Source organism: Amblyraja radiata, unplaced genomic scaffold, assembly GCF_010909765.2.
Source record: "Amblyraja radiata isolate CabotCenter1 unplaced genomic scaffold, sAmbRad1.1.pri scaffold_787_ctg1, whole genome shotgun sequence".
NCBI classification, from domain to species: domain Eukaryota; kingdom Metazoa; phylum Chordata; class Chondrichthyes; order Rajiformes; family Rajidae; genus Amblyraja; species Amblyraja radiata.
In genome coordinates, this window is record NW_022630796.1 from 6428 (window position 1) to 20000 (window position 13573).

At 45.2% G+C, this 13573-nt stretch overlaps 1 long non-coding RNA gene across 1 annotated transcript in view; it reads left to right on the forward strand.

Moving 5' to 3' along the window:
• The first annotated feature begins 1105 nt into the window (after positions 1 to 1105).
• LOC116970355 overlaps positions 1106 to 13573 on the forward strand; it is a 19486-nt gene continuing 7018 nt past the window's right edge. Inside the window, exons 1-2 of the long non-coding RNA XR_004411116.1 lie at positions 1106 to 1117; positions 3120 to 3121. This is a non-coding gene — a long non-coding RNA (uncharacterized LOC116970355). The remainder of the gene's footprint in view (positions 1118 to 3119; positions 3122 to 13573) is intronic.

Genomic DNA, 13573 nt, shown 5'->3' on the forward strand with positions numbered 1-13573 from the left:
CTGTAAGTCATTTATACCAGACAACGATTCGCTGCTTTTTCTTTTATTGCCGGAACGCCTAGTGGAACACATTGCACTGATCCGCTAGTGCCGTTTCCGTCCTTCCTTTGGATGTCCAAGCCATCTGAATATCGGGATATTCGTCATCTTGTAGTGATTGCCCGCACACATTCACTTAAATTCTTCCACTTATTTAAACCCCCGCAGATGAGGGAAGGATGGAATGGGGAAATGGTAATTCCAACCTATTCCAGAGAGTCTAAGTGACTATAGGATAATGTTGCAAATGATGATGATTATTGGTAAGTATGAAGTCACGAATCTCGGATACAGTAATCTAATTTCAGACAAGTATCTAAAATGAGCAGATTACAGAGACACCTCGATGATCTTCCACGAGAATTGTTCTACTCAGGACAGTTAGTGAGGTTGAGGCATTAACGATAGTCAAAGAGTGACTTTATGCGGAAATCAGGAAATTGAGGTTTTTGTTGATTTGGCACCGTTACATGGCACAGTGGTGCAGCGGTAGCGTTGCTGCCTGACAGCTCCAGAGACCCGGGTTCGTTCCTGAATACAGGTTCTGTCTCTCCGGAGTTTGTAATGTTCCCCTATGACCGCCTGCGTTTTCACCGCATGCTCCGGTTTCCTCCAACATTGGAAGGTTTTACAGGTTTGTTGGATAATTCGCTTCTGTAAATTGTCCTGACAGCGTAGGGAATAACATGTCATTTGTTGGCGCGGATTCGGTGGGACGAAGAGCCAATTTCCACGCTGTATCATTAAATTACACTGAACTAAACTAAAACACAGAAGAAGAGGTGGTCGTGGTGTAGATCGGCCATGGTCATATCGAACGCACGAAATTCCGTATTTTTTCTCCATTATTTCTACGACGACGATGTTGCTACAAATATCGCTCGGAACTGATGAGCTCTGTCAATTTACGCAATTAGATATTCAGCATTAACGTTACAACATGCAAGTACACTATTGTAGCGTCAGTTTGACGTGTTACTCATATATTCACACTGCTATTCGTAACTATGTTTGTGGCGTCATCTGTCAGATTGGTACATCGGCGCCCCTTGACATCTTTAACACTGGGAGAGAGGGAGTAGTGTGATGACATCATGAATACGACTGTATTTTAGTGCTAACTGGAATCGTTGCACCAGGAAATTGTCAGGAGTCAACGAATAAAAGCGAACCATAAGAATAATTTGGAAAAAAATTAAACCCTTCTTATTTTAGCACATGAGTGTTCTTAAAATATGTTGGGCAAGTTGATGGCCCGACTACGGATGAAATCTAATGAACGATAACTATTACTAAGGCCTGTGGGACGTTGCAAATTGACATAACTGAATAGTCGGCGTTTTACAAACATGTCCAAAGAAATGACGAAAAGGGGAAATAAATTGGATGGTACAGCTGAAAATATGACTGCAATATTGCAATATTGAGGGTCCATATAGGCTCGGAAATTCAAGGATCCAGAACATATTTATTCAACAGATATCAGAAATTCGTATAGAAAAATGACGAGACAGAGAAGAGGAAGGGAAAGGAGGGAATTTTAACCCTGTGTGAAGAAAACAACGTCTTCCTTAATGTCAGCAACAAAGATATATGATCTTTGGTCAGCAAGTTCGTTATTGACATTTGGAAATCGTGGTGGTGTGCATATTTCAATCGGGATCAATGATGCCAACGTGTAAATTGTTGATAGGTTCGAGTTCCCGGAAGTAAGTACACCCGTCTCTCCTGGACAAACGGCATTGGATGGACTGCCACAAAAGCATATCAACGTCTCTTCGTTCCCAGGATTTTAAGGATTTGTCATGTCTCCAACGACTCTCAATACTTCTGCAGCTGCACGTAGAATGCGTACTATCAGATTGCATCATTTCTCGGTTTATACATGATCGTCGGAAATTGAGAAGAGTTTTTGATGCAGCACATTCCAACATTCAGCCTACAACCCCCACTATTAACTGCATCTAGACTTCAAGCCCCGGAAAAGCAGCGAACAAGATTCCGGGTCCGTTTTCAAACCACTAACTCCTTTTTGTATTGCTCCTATACGGCAGAAAATGCAATAGTTTGGAAATGTGTGCGTCCAACCCAGACAGAGTTTCATACCTTCTGTTATCAAATTCCACCACGATCTTCCAACAGGCTTGGTTGTTGTCCCAATCTTCAACCTAGCACTTTGCTGACTTTGGATATCTTCACCGGGAACTGAAATACTGCAATGGCAATGGAATATACTCATTAATGTTACTATTTGCTCCACATATTGCACCTGTGTGTAGTTTGCTATTATTAATTTATGATCCGTTTAGGACTATATACTTCATTAGAAAACAGAAAGTGATTTTAATTGGAAATGTATGTGCAACATCAACAACGAAAAACCGATGCTTCTGTGATTATATTGAACAGGAAGGAGATGCTTACAATAAATGGGAGTGAGGATAGGGCATTAATAGTGGGGTACAAGGCAAACGTGGATACACCAAGCATGTTTTTAATTGTATCAGGCAACACTATATTGCAGATGTACAGAGCACAACAGATGGTTTTGTATCAATATGCGGGAATAAATTCACAATAGACAATAGACAATAGGTGCAGGAGTCAAGCTATTCAATGTGATAATGTCTGATCATCCACTATCTGATCATTTTTGCCTCCACCACAGTGAGGAGGTGCTTGGAGGACTCACTGTGGTGGATGTTAATTTGTGTTTATTGTTGTTTTTTATTGTATGATTGTATGTATGACTGCAGGCACGAAATTTCGTTCAGACCGTAAGGTCTGAATGACAATAAAGGTATTCAATTCAATTCAATATCAGTATCCCGTTCCTGCCATTTCCCCATATCCTCTGACTTCGATAACTTCAAGGGCCCTATCGAGCTCTCTCCTGAAAGTAACGAGAGAACTGGCCTCCACCGGAGCCGGAGAATTCCACAGACTCACAACTCACTGGGTGAAAAAGTGTTTCCTCATCTCCGTTCTTAAACCGTGGCCCCTGGTTCTGGACTCCCCCAACATCGGGGGCAGGTTTCCCGCTTCCTGAGTGACCAAAACTGCACACCATTCTCCTAGAGTGGTCTCACTAGAGCCCTGTACAACTGCAGAAGGACCTCTTTGTTCCTATACTCAACTCCGCTCATTGTGAAGGCCAACATGCCATTCGTTTTCTCCACTGCCTGCTGACCCTGCATGCTTACTTCCATTGACTGATGAATAAGGACCCCCCAGATCCCGTTGTACTTCCCCTTTTCGCGATGCCCCATTCACGATGAATGACTGGAGTCAGAAGATCCTTCTTGAGGGTGAACCCACTGATAAAACCTAGCCCTGACGGTGCCCCCGGCCGTGATGTTGCGACCAGCGCGGACGAACTGGCTACGGTGTTGCGGAGCATGTGCGGACGTGGCACCCACGGACGAGAAGCCGAAGCAAAGAAGTGGAAGCCAACTAACCGAATGGACACGAATGGACACGAAGCCGAAACGCTAACTAACTGAAAGGGTGGGATGCCTAAATGCAAACTAACCAAAAGGGCGGGACGCCAAAAAGCCAACTAACAGAATGGCTGCGTTGCCTAAAAGCAAACTCACCGAAGGGCCGCTCTGCCAAAACGCCACCTACCCGAACATGCACGATAGGCTGCTGATCATCGACCACAACTCAGTTTCCAACACCGTCACCTACTATAGATATTACCAAACAGGGAACTGGGGCTTTGCTCATCCCCACTGCCTCATCGACAGATGATAATCAGTACAAATTGATAACACACTTTGTCCTGGGTAACCATGAAGGCAGGAGAAATCGTAGTCGCTATACAAGACTCAGTCCATACAAATGACACTGCAGCTAGATGGTAGTTCCAACTCCGTGTTTAGATTCTCCGAGGATATTACGATTGTTTGACAAATCACTGGGAAACAAGATGATAATGGAAAATCTCTTTGCATGGTGTCACAACTCTGATCTTGAATTTGAATTAGGCCGGAACTGAAAATGTCTGATTAGAAGCTGTGCAAACGGAACCGTGAATTATCCTTGTCCTGTTAAAGTCAATTTGAAGCATTCTGTCGGTTTATTTCAGTATGTTTAGTTTAGGTTATTGACAGGTGTACCGAGGTTTACTGAAAAGCTTTTCCTGCGTGCTAGTCGGTCAGCAGAAATACAATGCACGATTGCAATCGAGCCATTTACAGTGTAGAGGCACATGGTAAGGGAATATCGGTTAGTGCAAGATAAAGCCAGCCAAGTCCGACAAAAGATCATCCAACGGTCAAAAAATAGGTAGGTCGTAGTTCAACAGTACTCTCTGGTTATGATCAGATGATTCAATTGCCTGAAAACAGCCGAGAAGAAGCTGTCGCTGAATCTGGATGTTTGAGTTTTCAGACTTTTACACATTTTGCCTGATGGGAGAGGGGGAGAAGATAGAGTGGCCGTGGCTCAATTCGAGGCTGCCTGCATACGGTATAAATGAAGTCACGAGATGAGTGGTTGGCTTGTGTGATAGTCTGAGCTGTGTTCACATTTCGCTGCAATTTCCTGCGATCTTTGATGAAGTTGCTCCCAATCCAAGGTGTGATGCATCACGATAAAGTGTTTTCTATGGTGGAGTCGTTTCTGAATACAGCCAATGCCACAGGACGGTGGAAACTTTAATCTGTAGTCAGGAAGTGCTGGGTTTGGTCCGGAGATGTTCGGTTGCAAAGTTATGCGGAAACTTAACTCAACATATATCCAAACTCTGTATTAATTGCAGGGATAGCTAATGGAGCTGTGCATGGGTAGTCTCACGCTCATACACGAGATGAATACGCTTACATGTTGTGTCTCCACAATAGGTCAACAGGTTGCTATCTTACCGGGTGTTCGCTCTCCTCTCGACCATTCACATAATGGGACCACATCAGTTTGGCTGCTGTTCATTGACAACAGAACGGCGTTTTACTCAATCAACCCCTCTAATGTCATCAGCAAGTTCCAAGTCCTAGGCTTCTATGGACACCTTTGAGAATCGAGTCTATAAATTAATCTTTAGCACAATCTGAATCAACGCACAGAATAGACAATAGATAATAGACAATAGGTGCAGGAGTAGTCCATTTGGCCCTTCGAGCCAGCACCGCCATTCAATATGATCATGGCTGATCATCCCCAATCAGTACCCAGTTCCTGCCTTCTCCCCATATCCCCTGACACCGCTATTTTTAAGAACCCTTTCGAGCTCTCTCTCTTGAAAGAATCCAGAGAACCTGCCTCCACTACCCTGTCAGGCAGAGAATTCCACAGACTCACCACTCTCTGTGAGAAAAAGTGTTTCTTCGTCTACGTTCTAAATAGCTTACTCATTATTCTTAAACTGTGGCCCCTGGTTCTGGACTCCCCCAACATCGGGAACATGTTTCCTGCTTCTAGCGGGTCCAAACCCTTAACAATCTTATATGTTTCAATAAGATATCCTCTCATCCTTCTAAACTCCAAAGTGTACAAGCCCAGCTGCTCCATTCTCTCAGCATATGACAGTCCCGCCATCCCGGGAATTAACCTTGTAAACCTACACTGCACTCCCTCAATAGCAAGAATGTCTTTCGTCAAATTAGGGGAAAACCGCACACAATACTCCAGGTGTGGTCTCACTGGGGCTCTGTACAACTGCAGAAGGACCTCTTTGCTCCTGTATTCGATTCCTCTTGTTATAAAGGCCAACATGCCATTCGCTTTCTTCACTGCCTGCTGTACCTGCATATTACTTTCATAGACTGATGTACAAGGACCCCCAGATCCCGTTGTACTTCCCATTTTCCCAACTTGACACCATTCACATAATAACCTGCCTTCCTGTTCTTGCCACCAAAGTGAATAACCTCACATTTAGCCACATTAAAGTGCATTTGCCATGCATCTTCCCACTCCCCCAACCTGTCCAAGTCACCCTGCATTCTCATAGCATCCTCCTCACAGTTCACACTGCCACCCAGCTTTGTGTCATCTGCAAATTTGCTAATGTTACTTTGAATCCCTTCATCCAAATCATTGATGTATATTGTAAATAGCTGCGTTCCCAGCACCGAGCCTTGTGGTACCCCACTAGTCACTGCCTGCCATTCTGAAAGGGATTTCCTAGTTACATCTTCAAAAAATTCCAGAAGATTAGTCAAGCATGATTTCTCCTTCGTAAATTCATGCTGACTCGGACCGATCCTGTTACTGCTATCCAAATGTGCGCTATATGAGACCTGGGTGTCATGGTACACCAGTCATTGAAAGTAGGCATGCTGGTGCAGCAGGCAGTGAAGAAAGCGAATGGTATGTTAGCTTTCATAGCAAAAGGATTTGAGTATAGGAGCAGGGAGGTTCTACTGCAGTTGTATAGGGTCTTGGTGAGACCATACCTGGAGTATTGCGTACAGTTTTGGTCACCAAATCTGAGGAAGGACATTATTGCCATAGAGGGAGTGCAGAGAAGGTTCACCAGACTGATTCCTGGGATGTCAGGACTGTCTTATGAAGAAAGACTGGATAGACTTGGTTTATACTCTCTAGAATTTAGGAGATTGAGAGGGGATCTTATAGAAACTTATAAAATTCTTAAGGGGTTGGACAGGCTAGATGCAGGAAGATTTCTCCCGATGTTGGGGAAGTCCAGGACAAGGGGTCACAGCTTAAGGAAGGGGGAAATCCTTTAAAACCGAGATGAGAAGAACTTTTTTCACACAGAGAGTGGTGAATCTCTGGAACTCTCTGCCACAGAGGGTAGTCGAGGCCAGTTCATTGGCTATATTTAAGAGGGAGTTAGATGTGGCCCTTGTGGCTAAGGGGATCAGAGGGTATGGAGAGAAGGCAGGTACGGGATACTGAGTTGGATGATCAGCCATGATCATATTGAATGGCGGTGCAGGCTCGAAGGGCCGAATGGCCTACTCCTGCGCCTAATTTCTATGTTTCTATGTTTCTATTTCATCTTTTATAATTGACTCTAGCACCTTCCCCACCACCGATGGCAGGCTAACTGGTCTATAATTCCCCGTTTTCTCTCTCCCGCCTTTCTTAAAAAGTGAGGTTACATTAGCTACCCTCCAATCCACAGGAATTGATCCTGAATATATAGAATATTGGAAAATGATCACCAATGCATCTACGATTTCGAGCGGCAGTTCCTTGTGTACCCTGGGATGCAGACTATCAGACCCTGGGGATCTGTCTGCCTTCAATCACAGTTCCGGCCTAATAATAACAATAATAATAATGGATGGGATTTATATAGCGCCTTTCTAGAATACTGAAGGCGCTTTACATCTCATTATTCATACATTCCTCAGTCACACTCGGTGGTGGTGAACTACTACTGTAGCCACAGCTGCCCTGGGGCAGACTGACGGAAGCGTGGCTGCTAATCTGCGCCGACGGCCCCTCCGACCACCACCAATCACTCACACACAGGCAAAGGTGGGTGAAGTGTCTTGCCCAAGGACACAACGACAGCATGCACTCCAAGCGGGATTCGAACCGGCTACCTTCCGGTCGCCAGCCGAACACTTAGCCCATTGCGCCATCTGTCGTCCTAAATGTGAATTTCCGTTCATTCTTCCGTCTCGCTACCAGTACATCAGAGAGGTTGTTTGTGTCTTCCTTATTGAAGACAGATCCAAAGTCCCTGTTCAACTCTTCTGCCATTTCTTTGTTCCCCATAATCAATTCAGCAACCCTTCCTTTAACCTCATATGAATACTGAAGAAGTCTCAGCGCAACAACGTAAGTATTCAAACGCTCAATTTAATTTCTTATAGATACGCAACACTTCCCAGACGCTCAGTTTGACGTTGATGCCTATGCCGCAAGGTCGCTGGGAAAATCAAGTGTTAACCCACAAAACCTCGGCGATTCCCAATAAATTCCGGCCCAGGTAATAACCGTCTGGACATACTCACCCTGTCATGATGAGACACCAGGCAATATTTACAATGTCCTGTAAACACAGTGCTCATCCTGACGGCACACCTGGTGAACTAAAATGTTGTTACACTCCCCCCCCCCCTCTCTCCCTCGTGTCTTCCACGCACTACCCGCAGTTGTGAACATACTACATGTGCTTTTCGGCCCAACTCGCTCACGACTATCAAATTGAAGATCGGATCTCCACAAATGTACCCGCTTCGGCCCACATGGTAAACGTTTCTATTCATGGACCTGTCGAAATGTTTTAAATGTTGTGATTATATTTGCCCCAACTACTTCGTCTGACATAGCTGTCCATAGACGCACCACTCCATGTGTGAAAAGATAGCCCGTCCAATTACTATTGAATCTTACCCCTCTCACACTAAATCTATGTTCTCCAGTTTTTAATTGACCTACCCTAGCTAAAATATTGTGTCTTCACACTATCTATTTCCCCACATGATTTATTCACCTTTATGTGATCGCGGCAAGGCATGTTACACACCTAGAAACAAAGTCATAGCCTGTCCAACCTCTTCCAATTGCTCAGACGTGCAGTCCAGAAAACAACTCGCGATGATTCTCTGCTGTCCTTTCAGCATAATAGCATCTTTATTGAAATAAGGCTGGCAGACACGGTTCCAAGCTGAGCCTCGCCAAGGTATTATACAAATGCAATTAATGCACCGATATCTACACCAATTTCCCAGGCGAATAAATGCCAGTTAGCCAAATTGCATTATTCTCCACCCTATCTACCTGCGATACAACTTTCAGTGACACCACTTTCGTAATTGTAGATTGGTTACTTTATAAGTACATGCTCCGCCTACTATGCGGTTTATATTATCAGAAATCAGCTCATGCTGGCAGTCGAATAGTCGCTACACGAACTATAACAACATGTTGAAGTGTGCTGTAAATGATCTTTAATAAGTTACGAGACTAAGTGGGACCCGTTGGGTCCCATGTTTACAGGAGGGCTGGTCCCCCAACGCAGTATTCCACTACTCCACCAATTCCAATATTGGTGGCCAGTGGGGTGGGGTGGGGGGTGGGGGGGGGGGGGTGGGGGGGGGGGGTGGGGGGAGGGCTTTCTGGAGCGCTAGGATGGGTGTTGTGGGCCGAAGAGACTGGTTTCCAGAGGGCTCGTATGGACATTGTCGGCCAAATTGATTCTTGGGTTGGCAGGTTAGTGACTCAGGCCTGGCAGTTCAGTCACTCAGGCCTGGCAGGTCAGTCACTCAGGCCTGGCAGGTCAGTCACTCAGGCCTGGCAGGCAGGCAGCTCATTTACTCAGGCCTGGTGGGCTGGCAGCTCAGTCACTCAGGCCTGGTGGGCTGGCAGCTCAGTCACTCAGGCCTAGTGGACTGGCAGCTCAGTTATTCAGAGTTGGTGGGCTGGCAACTCAGTCACTCAGTGCTGGTGGGCTTGTTTTCTACAGATCACAGCAATGAAGGAGGAAGTCTACCCTGGTGTGGATTTTAAAGGGAGCCATTGAAGGGAGGGAGAAAAATACTGGGGTGAGGTTTAATACTTACAGGGGGAATACTTACTGATGAGCCGAATGGACTCCTCCAGGGCTAGTACAGGCCAGATGGGCCGAAGGTACTCATTTAAAAAAAATCTTAGTGAAATCCCAGTGAAAGGCACTTTTTCTCGACCTTTCCTGGCTTGGCCCTGACCGTTTGAGCCGACATGCTCCTCCTGCGCTAATACGGGCATTTTCGGCAAACGGGACTAGTTTCTGGGCCAATAGGTGCCTTGTAGGTGGAAATGGGTGGTTTCAGATAGGCCAAAGCTGGGCTGTCAGTTGACTCACTCGCGGCTGGTGGGCAGGCAGTTGACCCACTCGCTCACGGCTGGTTGGCTGGCAGTTGACTCATGACTGGTGGGCTCACACACACCCTCCATGACACACACACTCACAGCCACACACAGACTCCCTCCATCTCACATACACACGCTCACAACCACCCTCCATCTCACACACACACTGACTCACACACACTCACACAACATATATATGACAGTAAACCTCTCTTGGATCTACTCATGCGGCTGACCTCTACACTGAGCGGGACTTCCGGAGTGTGCGGGACTTCCGGAGTGAGCGGGACCTTTGGGCCAAGCTCAGTGCAGGGCCAACAATCCAATCCATTCCAATCCAATTCAAGTCATGCCATGCACAGCGCAGGGCCAACAATCCAATCCATTACATTACATTTCAAGTCAAGCAAAGCACAGTGCATTCACGGCCAACAATACAATCCATTTCCTTTCATTTCAGGTCAAGCAAAGCAGAGTGCAGGCAGGGCCAACAATGAAATCAATTTCCTTTCATTTGAGGACAAGCAAAGCACAGTGCAGGCAGGGCCAACAATACAATCCATTTCCTTTCATTTGAGGACAAGCAAAGCTCAGTGCAGGCAGGGCCAACAATCTAGCAATGTTACAAAATATTGAGATTTTCAAAATCAAGCCTGCAATTTATCCCATAAGATAAAAAAAGAAGTTTAAGTTGACACCTAGTTCACTTTCATATCTTCAGTATTAAAAAAAAGTTATGGCCATTCTCATATTCGGAAATTAGCATATTGTTCCCTATTGCTTTCCAATTGACTTAACACAGTGCAGAGCCAACAATCGAATCCATTACATTACATTTCAAGTCAAGCAAAGCACAGTGCATTCACGGCCATCAATACAATCCATTTCCTTTCATGTCAGATCAAGCAAAGCACAGTGCAGGCAGGGCCAACAATACAATCAATTTCCTTTCAAGTCAAGCACAGTTCAATTTACTCACGGGGCAGGCAGAGCTCAGTTCACATACGGCGTAGAATCACAGTTCTGGACTCAACTCTCACTCACGATCTTGCAGGGTGACTGTCTCACATCCAGCGTCCGGGGCTTTATACTCCTGGCCCTCTCGGAAGGGGCGTTACCTTCATCATAGTGTCTGATAGGCGAGAGGAAAAATCAGCTGATCTCACGATTTTTTAAACATTCATAACTTTTTTATTCTTTCACCAATCGGAAGAAACCTTGGAGCGTTGGAGCGAAGGGGGACGATGAGTAAGGCACAGAATGAATAACAGCAATATAGTGCATCGTTATTTCTAAAATTCATTAACAACGTAGACAGGAAGTGGTCAAGATAAGACTTTTAGTAATAGTATACATGCTGTACCACATTATGCGAATGACTAGGTCAATTACAGTAATATACCGATATCGACACCACTTTCCCTAGTGGATGGATGCCTGTGAGACACAAGATTCTTCATCACCCTATTTACCTGTGATATCACTTTCAGGAAATATTGCACCTGTACTTGTAGATTCTCCTGCTCTACAACAAACCTTTAGAGCCCCACCTCTCGCTGTAAGGATGTACAATAGTTTGCCTTCCAACGGTGCAAATTCGAATTGAAATACATTTAACTGTCCCAAATTAACCCTAGTGATTCCGAACTCTGTTATGTTGTATCCTTAAAATTCTCCAAGTGGTCGTGACCTCCCTCTATCATCCCTTTCATTTCCTGACTGGTATTTCACTCCTTGGTCTCCTCCATTTCCAATGTGAGGCCAAATACAAAAGTAGAGCAACAGCACCTTATTTACTTTCAGGGTAACATAGAAACACAGAAACATAGAAAAGAGGTGAAGGAGTAGGCCATTCGGCCCTTCGAGCCTGCACCGGCATTCAATATGGTCATGGCTGATCATCCAACTCAGTATACCGTACCTGCTTTCTCTCCATACCCCCTGATCCCTCTAGCCACAAGGGCCAAATCTAACTCCCTCTTAAAAATAGCCAATTAACTGGCCTCAACTACCCTCTGTGGCAGAGAGTTCCAGAGTTTCACCACTCTCTGCGTAAAAAATGTTTTTCTCATCTCGGTTCTAAAGGATTTCCCCTCTATCCTTAAGCTGTGACCCCTTGTCCTGGACTTCCCCAACATCGGGAACAATCTTCCTGCATCTAGCCTGTCCAATCCCTTAAGAATTTTGTAAGTTTCTATTTTGTAAGATCCCCCCTCAATCTCCTAAATTCTAGCGAGTACAATCCGAGTCTATCCAGTCTTTCTTCATAAGAAAGTCATGACATCCCAGGAATCAGGCTGGTGAACCATCTCTGCACTCCCTGAATGGCAATAATGTCCTTCCTCAGATTTGGAGACCAAAACTGTACGCAATACTCCAGGTGTGGTCTCACCAAGACTCTGTACAACTGCAGCAGAACCTCCCTGCTCCTATACTCAAATATTTTTGCAATGAATGCCAACATACCATTCGCTTTCTTTACTGCCTGCTGCACCTGCATTCCTACTTTCAATGACTGATGTACCATGACACCCAGGTCTCGTTGCATCTCCCCTTTTGCTAATCGGCCACCATTTAGATAATAGTCAGCTTTCCTGTTTTTACCACCAAAGTGGATAACCTCACATTTATCCACATTATACTGCATCTGCCATGCATTTGCCCACTCACCCAGCCTATCCAAGTCACCTTGCAGCCTCCTACCATCCTCTTCACAGCTAACACTGCCACCCAGCTTCGTGTCATCCGCAAACTTGGAGATGTTGCATTCAATTCCCTCGTCCAATTCATTAATATATATTGTAAATATCTGGGGTCCCAGCACTGAGCCTTGCGGTACCCCACTAGTCACTGCCTGCCATTGTGAAAAGGACCCGTTTACTCCTACTCTTTGCTTCCTGTCTGCCAGCCAGTTCTCTATCCACATCAATACTGAACCCCCAATACCGTGTGCTTTAAGTTTGTATACCAATCTCTTATGTGGGACCTTGTCGAAAGCCTTCTGAAAGTCCAGATATAACACATCCACTGGTTCTCCCTTATCCACTTTACTAGTTACATCCTCGAAAAATTCAACAAGATACGTCAGACATGATTTACCTTTCAGAAATCCATGCTGATTTTGTCCAATGATTTCACCACTTTCCAAATGTGCTGCTATCCCATCTTTAATAACTGACTCTAGAAGTTTCCCCACTACCGATGTTAGACTAACTGGTCTGTAATTCCCCGTTTCCTCTCTCCCTCCCTTTTTAAAAATTGGGGTTACATTAGCTACCCTCCAATCCTCAGGAACTACTCCAGAATCTAAAGAGTTTTGAAAAATTATCCCTAATGCATCCACTATTTCTGCGGCTACTTCCTTAAGTACTCTGGGATGGTGCCTATCTGGCCCTGGGGATTTATCGGCCTTTAATCCATTCAATTTACCTAACACCACTTCCCGGCTAACCTGGATTTCACTCAGTTCCTCCATCTCATTTGACCCCCGATCCCCTGCTATTTCCGGCAGATTATTGATGTCTTCCTTAGTGAAGACAGAACCAAAGTAGTTATTCAATTGGTCTGCCATGCCCTTGTTCCCCGTGATCAATTCACCTGTTGCTGACTGCAAGGGACCTACATTTGTTTTAACTAATCTTTTTCTCTTTCACCGTTTTTACCCAGCCGGTCACCTGGGCGAATTCAGCACAGAGACTATCACGGCAGCGGCGCAATGCTTCGACGCCTCCGATGGCCCGGGACCCTTGCACTGAGGCTG